At 40.3% G+C, this 8,155-nt stretch overlaps 1 pseudogene; it reads right to left on the reverse strand.

Moving 5' to 3' along the window:
• Positions 1–3,283: 3,283 nt before the first annotated feature.
• Positions 3,284–6,680, reverse strand: LOC129551644 (serine/threonine-protein kinase B-raf pseudogene; annotated as a pseudogene).
• Positions 6,681–8,155: the final 1,475 nt, after the last annotated feature.

Consider the following 8,155-nt stretch of genomic DNA (forward strand, 5'->3'; position numbering starts at 1 on the left):
AGAGGCCTGGTCCTGGGCAGAAGGGTAAATTTTAATTAGGGATAGTCTATCTCTGAGGAGCTGCCGGGCACCTTGCTCAGACCTGGGCACTTCTCAAGTTATCTCATCAGCACCTTTACAAGCAGGCTGGGAGGATGCAGTCTCTGCAGATGGCTTCCTTCATCCAGAGGTGATGGTTCTCATGGATTTCACTCCCAGTGGGTGGTATTATCACTAAATTCTACCCTAACCAATACTGCCAGCATTGACCAAGCAGGGAAAAGGGAATTAACACCACAGCCTGCCAGCACTGCTGAGTGCGAGATACCTACAGTCAACCCTGGTAAAGCCTGGTTGGACGTTACCTTCACCAGCACGTGATGACCACGTCACCCCACAGCACACGTCCTTTCTAATACCCCATGTAAGATCTGCCAGGTTAACAGGACCAGAACTTGGTTTCAGGACACGTTCTCACAGAGGGGCTGCAACTCTGACATATTTTCTTTCAGTGGAAGCTCTGCTATGATTCAGTTGCTCCTTTCCTAGATTTGGTCTGCATGCTGGGGTTTAAGGAGATCCTGATGAAGAAGTAAAAGAATATGGGTTGGAAGCTGGGGAAATGGATGATGGGATCAAAGACTGCAAACTTCCGGTTATAAGATGAATAAGTTCTGAGGATGTAATGTACAACATGAAGGTACTGTATTGTACTGTATACTTGAAAGTTGCTAAGAGAGTTGATCTTAAATGTTCTCATCACACACGAAAAAGGGGAAAATAGTAAGAATATTAGGTGATAGATGTGTTAACTAACTTGTGGTAATTCATTTTGCAATTATGTATATATCAAGTCATCATGTTGAATATCTTAAAATTTACACAATGTTTGTTGTTAATTATATCACAGTAAAAGCTGGAAAGAAAAAAGGGATATGGGACAGCCAAAGTTGAGTGGGATGAGAAAGACGTGTGTTCAATGGGAGTTCTCACCAAATCCCATCAGGTGCAGGTATATATAGTAATAATTAAAAAAGAATTCTAGATATAAATAAGAGAGAAAAAATATATTACTCAAAATTGCTAGTACTGTTTTTGGAGCATTCCTTTTTGTATAATTTTGACCTTTGGAATCATGTTGATGTTTTCAGTAGTCAAAACAATAAAATTAATTCAATGAAACTGGGAGAAGGGAGCTAAAATGGAATACAAACGGAAGCAAACTACCTATATTTCAAATGAATATCAGACACAGTGAAAGGGAAAAAGGAGAATTAATCCAAGTAACTTTTGAACTCAATTCTTTGATTGCATATTATCGGTCTAAAAAAAGAGAAATGCAAACAAATCTTGAAACTCTCCTTAGTAGGTTTGTTTTCCATAGTGGAATCAATGCAGTAATTCCTAGAACTATGTTGTGTGTTGTAATACTGAGCAAATGACACTGTTTTACTGTTTGGGAAGCCAGGTTCTCACTGGGGAGGAGAATGCAAATGGGTGAAGACAAGAAAATACTGTGAGTTGGAAAGATACTAGAGGAGGCAGTGTAAATTTATAATTATACATAGGCAGCATGAGTGACTGTTGAACCACATGAAATTACTATTCTTTCCAGTTTTGTCTACTGTGAAGATCTAGAAGCAAAGGTACTCAGTAGTACTGAGTACATCAAGTGCTCAGATCTCAATTTTTAAGTAATGTTTCCCATGAAAAGTAAGCAAAACCCATTGAAGAAATGACTGATTCCAAGAAAAAAGAACAAGATGGCCTCATGCCAGAAAGTAAGATTAGTTTCTACCTACTGAAAGAATGATTAGCTCGCTTAAAGTGGAACCGCTTGAAGGAAATCAATTGCCAAATCTGGGACAGCCTGAGCATCAGAACAAAATGATAAGCGTACTGAATTATAACTTATTGAATAAACTAGTGACCCATAAGTCTGTACTGATACTAACTAAATAAGGAAGAAGGAAAAACGTTTGCTTACAATAAAATGCCAATTACTAAATATAGATGAAATTACAGAGCTAGAAAATCAACATTATAGCCATCAATGTAAAAACTAATTAAGGCAAGAATCATTAGTATACATTAAAACTGAGTGAAAATTTTATATATGGAATAGGTTATCTATGTAGTCTCAAAATATCTCCCCACAAACTGCTTATTAATTACTATTCCTTGTAAAGGGAGAAATTATAATTACATAAGCAGAGAAACCTGGAAGATACCATCATAGCCAAATGATCAAAATGAACATCACCAATAATGGACAAACATACCACGTGTTTCCTGAGGACGCAGCATCACTTCCATGGTGTTCCTGTGGGGAGGGAGAAAGGATAACCTAAAGCTAATCACGAGCGAAGATTAGACACATTTTTAGATACACTATGTGTGTTGAGGGAAGATTGGACACACCTGAGCAAAACTAGTCTGTACTCTTCCACAATGGCAACTCATGAAAGACAGAGAAAAGCCAAAGAACTATTTTAGACTAAAGGAGATTTTAAAAAGACTTCATAACTAAAGATAATATGTGATTCCAGTTTGATCCTGGATTGAACCTTGAGATAAGGAGGAAAGATTGCTTCAAAAAACACTGTTGGGATGATTGGCAAGTTTTGCAAGTGGAATATAAATTATAAAATACTATATACATGTTAAATTTTCTGATTTGATAACTATTATGTGATCATGTAAGAAAATGTGCTTGCTCTTAGGAAATAGACCTGAAGTATTTAGGGATAAAGAGAAAAGTGATGCTATCTGTAACTTATTCTCAAATGGTTAAGAAAAAAATAGTATTAATCTGACTCTGTGCGTGTGTGTGTGTGTATAAAGAGAACGTGACAAAATATCAACAATTTGCTAACCTGGCCAAAGAGTATCTGAGAGGTCTTTGTACTACTGTAATTTTGAAGATAATCAAAATAAAAAATTAGAGATACTATAAAGTTGCTTGGAGATGGAAATGGCAGCCCACTCCAGTATTCTTGCCTGGAGAATCCCATGGACAGAGGAGCCTGGTGGGCTACTGTTCATGTGGTCACAAAGAGTTGGACTGAGAGACTAAGCACATAAAGTTGCTAGTTATTTAAGTATCAGATAATGATTAAGAAGTAGGAAATTATTAATGGCATCCTTTGCCATAATGCCCAAATGCTATGGAATTTATTCTGTGGACATGTTGAATGTGTCCCCCTAAATCTACATGTTGAAGACCCCATCCCAGTGTGATGGTAATTGGAGGTGAGGCCTTTGAGAGGTAACTGGGTTTGGATGACATGATGGGGTGCACCCCTCATGATGGAATTGGTGCCCTTATAATAAAAGATCCAATTCTCTGTCCCACTGTGATCTGTCCATCAGGAATCTCCCAATCGTCACGTGAATCCCGTCTACCAAGCGTTTTCATTCGATTGCTGTCTTCTGAGGATGAAGAGGACTTTCTTTCTCGCTGAGGTCCTGAAGATTTCTGCAATGCTTTCACATTAGAGAGTGAGCCAGGTAATGAGGCAGGGGGTGTGGCAGATAAACCTGTGGTTGATCCTCCATCACTACGAAACCCTTGGTCTCTAATCAAGTCATCAATATTGACGGTTTCTATTGTGTTTATATGCACATTTGGAGCTGATAAGGACCAGTCTCGTTGTCCAAACTGATTTCGATGATATTCATCGGCTGGTCGGAAAGGCTGTGGAATTGGAATGGATTTTGAAGGAGATGGACTGGTGAGAATTGGGGGCCCAACAGAATCGGAGGGGGGTGCAGAAGGGGATGAGCCACATGGAAGGGTAGTCTCTGCTAAGGAGGCCTCCTCCTGTGTTATTGGGTGGTGTTCAAAGAATTGGAGACAAACAGCAAATCTAGTTGGTCATAATTAACACACATCAGTGGAACCTCTCTACTACAACGCTGGTGAAATTTATAACCACATGTTTGACAGCGGAACCCCTGGAAAAGCAGCTTTCGACAGAAGTCACAAAATGCTAAGGTGAAAAAAGTTTTCCGTACAAAGTTGTGTGTTGTAAGTGGAACATTCTCCAACACTTCTACATGCAATTCCTCTCCAGTAAGCCAGGAAATATCAGTGTCCCAGCCAATTGGCTTCTTCTCCCCATCCTGAATTCTGTAAACAGCAGCCCTCTGGGATTAGACCTCTCATCATCAGAGCCTTTTTCAGGCTGTCCCGGACTGTGACTCCACACCGTGCAGGTACCACTGTCCTCTGTTTATTGGGCAGGAAGACTCCAACGATAGGTTTTTGTGGTGACTTGGGGTTGCTCCGTGACACATCTGTGGGATTTTGAAAAACTGAAAGAGATGGAGGCAGCACTGAAAGGCTAGAAGATAAAAGAAGAAGACACCAGGCCTCTCTCCCTGCGTCATGTAAGGATGCAGCAAGAAGGTGACTGTCTACAGCCAGCAAGAGTTCTCATCAAGAACCTAACCAGGGGATTCCCTGGTGGTCCAGTGCTTAGGACTCCACAGTTTCACTGCTGAGTTTGACCCACTGGCCGAGGAACTAGGATCCCACAAGCCTCAGGGCCAAAAAAGAGAAAAATGCCCATAAAAAAGCCATCCAGGTTGACATCTAGATCTTAAACTTCTAGCTAAGGACTTCTAACTTCCAGAATTGTGAGAAATAATTTGTGTTGTTTGAGCCACTCAGTCTATGGTATTTGTTACAGCAGTCCAAGCTGACTAAGCTCTAAATTACAGAAAATACTAAATATAAAGTGATCTCCAAATGAGAAGATTCAACTTTTGAGGGCCAAATGCTTGTAGCGTGAGACATTCCCGATAAGAGCATTATACATGGAGATTGGGCTGGCCAACCCTCACCTTCACATTGGGCAGGGGCTGAACTCAAGATGCACCCCGCCACCCCCCCAACCTGGAGACCTTCCAGATAACTGTGTGGTGTTTGTTGTTCTCTTTCATCATGGAATTTGTCAGGTCGATACTCAGACAGATAGACTATTATTAACTAGAGTGAAGAACCAACAGACACGCCCACAGCTTCGATACAGCTTCTGCTAATGCAAAGGTCCCTGACCTCTAGTGGGCTTACATTAGAGGACATCGATCTTGGGAATGAATTTGTTTTCACCTTTCCCAGTGGCCTCAGGGGTGGGTGCTCCTAAGTGGGGCCTCTGCTGTGTGGTGTGGAGGAAAGGCTGGAGCTTATGGTTGGGTGAAACTGTCAGATAGAATCTGTCACTAACCGTGATTTCAGACACACTATTTTCTCCGGCACTCAATTTTCTCATCAATATGAACAGAGACAGTATGTATATTTTACAGGACTAAATGAGATCATGTATGTGATATATGGCCAGACAGTCGCAAGTCTTAATATTTAGTAATTTTTTCTTTTTTCTTTTGGTCCCAAAGCATTTATGCCTGTTAATGGAGCTTTGGATAAAGGGATGACTTACTACAAGTCACTTAAATATTTTTCTTGCTAAAATAATATTTTAGAAGTAATTTTTGTGCATTTAGAAAAATTTTTTAAAAACAGAAAATAAAAAAGATAAGAATATTTCACTACACTTTCTTCTATCCATACATTACATATATCTTATGTAAAATAATATAATACTGTGCTTACTGTATTGCAAGTTGCTTTTAAATCCAACAATAGATCATTCCCATCTTAATATATGGTCAAACTGTAGCTGTACAAACCTACTTGTACAATTTAATTTTCAATTACTACATAGTAATTCATTGACAATTCATTTGATTATTGAAATTCATTCTCTTATAGATACAAAGATTGTTTTCAATTTTCTGCTGTTATAAACAATGCTACATTTAACATTGTCATGGGTAAATCTTTGTTCACACCCTTAATTATTTTCTTAGTACAAATGGCTAGAAATGGAATTATGGGGTTAAAGGCAATTCCTAATGCTACAATTTTTGGTATGATTTACCACATTGCCCTCCACAAAATTTTAAAAAGTAGTATTCACACCAGCCTTGTATAAAACATTGGGAAATGATCTTCATTTGAATGTCCTAAGTTCACATTTTTGGGCTCCTCAGTGGACAGACAGATGGAGGAGGACTGTGATAGGGTAGGGATTGGGGTGGGGTAAGAAGGATGTTCCTTCATTCAAGTAACGTCCTAAATTATTCTCCAGTGAATGAAGCTGTGACAGGAATTATGCTAAATGCTGGGGATTAAGAATTAAATTCCATAAAAACATCATATTGCCTGCCTGAGGAGCAGATAACAGTACCATGTGATAAATCTAAATGTTAAACCTAGGGATTAGCCCCAGTCCTGGGTAGATGGAGGGGCCAAAGGGAACAAGCAAACATTCCCTGGAGCATGTGACATCCTACACAAGTCTTGAAGCAAACAAGAGTTAATTCCATGAAGAAAGGCAGAGGGATTTAAGTGATCAAGACCTCCAAGTGGGAGCACACTCAGGGAAGTCTAAACACCAAAGAATTCGAACCAGAAATGTTCTAAAAAGGATTTCTAAAGAAGTGCCTGTTTTTTGATCCACTCCATCCTAACTTGAGAGTAATTTGCTCCAGTGGCATGAGTTGGATAACAGACACTGTGGGGCTGCAAATGGCAGTCATTGACCACAGGGAGGGCATCTTAACTTAGGAGCACAGGGCCATGCTCTTTAGAATGAAATCCCCATGTGATGGGGGATACCTGGCTTGTAATACATAATTGGTGACAATTCCCAGCCTCTTTTGTGTTTTTGTTATTTTTTAAAATATTTATCTATTTAGTTTCCACAGGCAGGATCCTTAGTCATGGCATGCAAACTCTTAGTTGAGGCAAGCAGGATCTAGTTTCCTGACTAGGGATTGGACTCGGACTCCCTGTTTTAGAAGCACGGAGTCTTAGCCACTGGACCATCAAGAAAGTCCCTTTCTTCTATCTGTTAATGGGTAGTTTTTCAAGTGTTCACCGTTTCTTTGGAGTTAAGACATCTAAACTTCAAAAATGCTATTAATTTTGGACAAACTGGGCCCCAAAGATTATGGGTAAATTTTCTTTTGCTGCAGTTTTATGTGACTTGAGTGTGTGTGTGTGAATTAAAAGGGGAAGGGGAAGAGGGAAGAATGGGAAGGACAGGGAAGGACAAGTTACCAAACCAGAGGGGTAGACAGGCAGGCTGAGAGCTGAGGGCCTCCGGTGTTGTATGATTTGCATGGCATTCTCAAAGACCTGGAGTCACAGGAGGGTTTTAAAGACTTAGTTCTTACGAAGATCATTCCAGATAACAGTGATAAAAGACCCAGCTTCTGCAGGATACCCTCCTCACTAAAGTAAAGGCAAAAGAATGGACATGGGTTCCCAGCTCATGCTCGTGTGTTCCAGCCTGCTCTCCACCCCCCACTTCACATCAATCTTCTCTTTCAGAACACCTGTCCTATAGACTTCAGGCTCCAGCATCAAACAGAGAGACAGCCTTAGAGGGACTGATTATCCAGCCTCCACAACACGAAGGGGTATACAACTGCATAAGCCAGTTCCTTGTAATACCCGCCAGTGGTTCTGCTTCTCTGGTTGAACCATGACTAATACATCACAAGAGTGCAAATAGAGACAAAGGGATGAGTCTGAGCTATACCAAAGTGTAGAAAATCAAGACTTGGTGACCCATTAAGTATGGCAATGAGGAGAGAGAAGGGGTCAAGAATGACCTCAGAAGTCTCAGGCCAGGTAACTGGGCTGAGGAGTTGTGAGGTCATCACGAGAATGGAGCAGTTTAGGGAGGGAAGGAGATGGAGATCCGAGTTGGGACTATTAAACCTGAAAGCCTGATGGGTCTCCACATGGAGATTTATAAAAGGTATTGGATATATGGGACTGAGGCTAAAAAAGGATAAGATCATCTTCAATACCACATGGGAGTGAATGAGCTCCCTTCTGGGAGGGCAGGTTAGGTCCTAAGATGAGACTTGAGGTCTCATCTATATAAGAAACAAGCAGAGGAAGATGAGCTAAAAAAATAAATGTCTGATTTTGAAATGCTGCAAAAGAGAAAGCCAGGCTCCACAGAAAAGGGACTGAATTAAAAAAAGAAATATGTGGTCAGAGGGTCATATGCCAGTGAGAGTTTGAACAAAAAAAGGGCTAACCAGATATCCACTTGATTCAGCACCAGGAGGTTTCTGGGACCTTTATTGACAG

This window comes from Moschus berezovskii, chromosome 1 (assembly GCF_049115385.1).
Source record: "Moschus berezovskii isolate FMDL1 chromosome 1, NW_MosBer_1.0, whole genome shotgun sequence".
In the NCBI taxonomy this organism is placed as follows: domain Eukaryota; kingdom Metazoa; phylum Chordata; class Mammalia; order Artiodactyla; family Moschidae; genus Moschus; species Moschus berezovskii.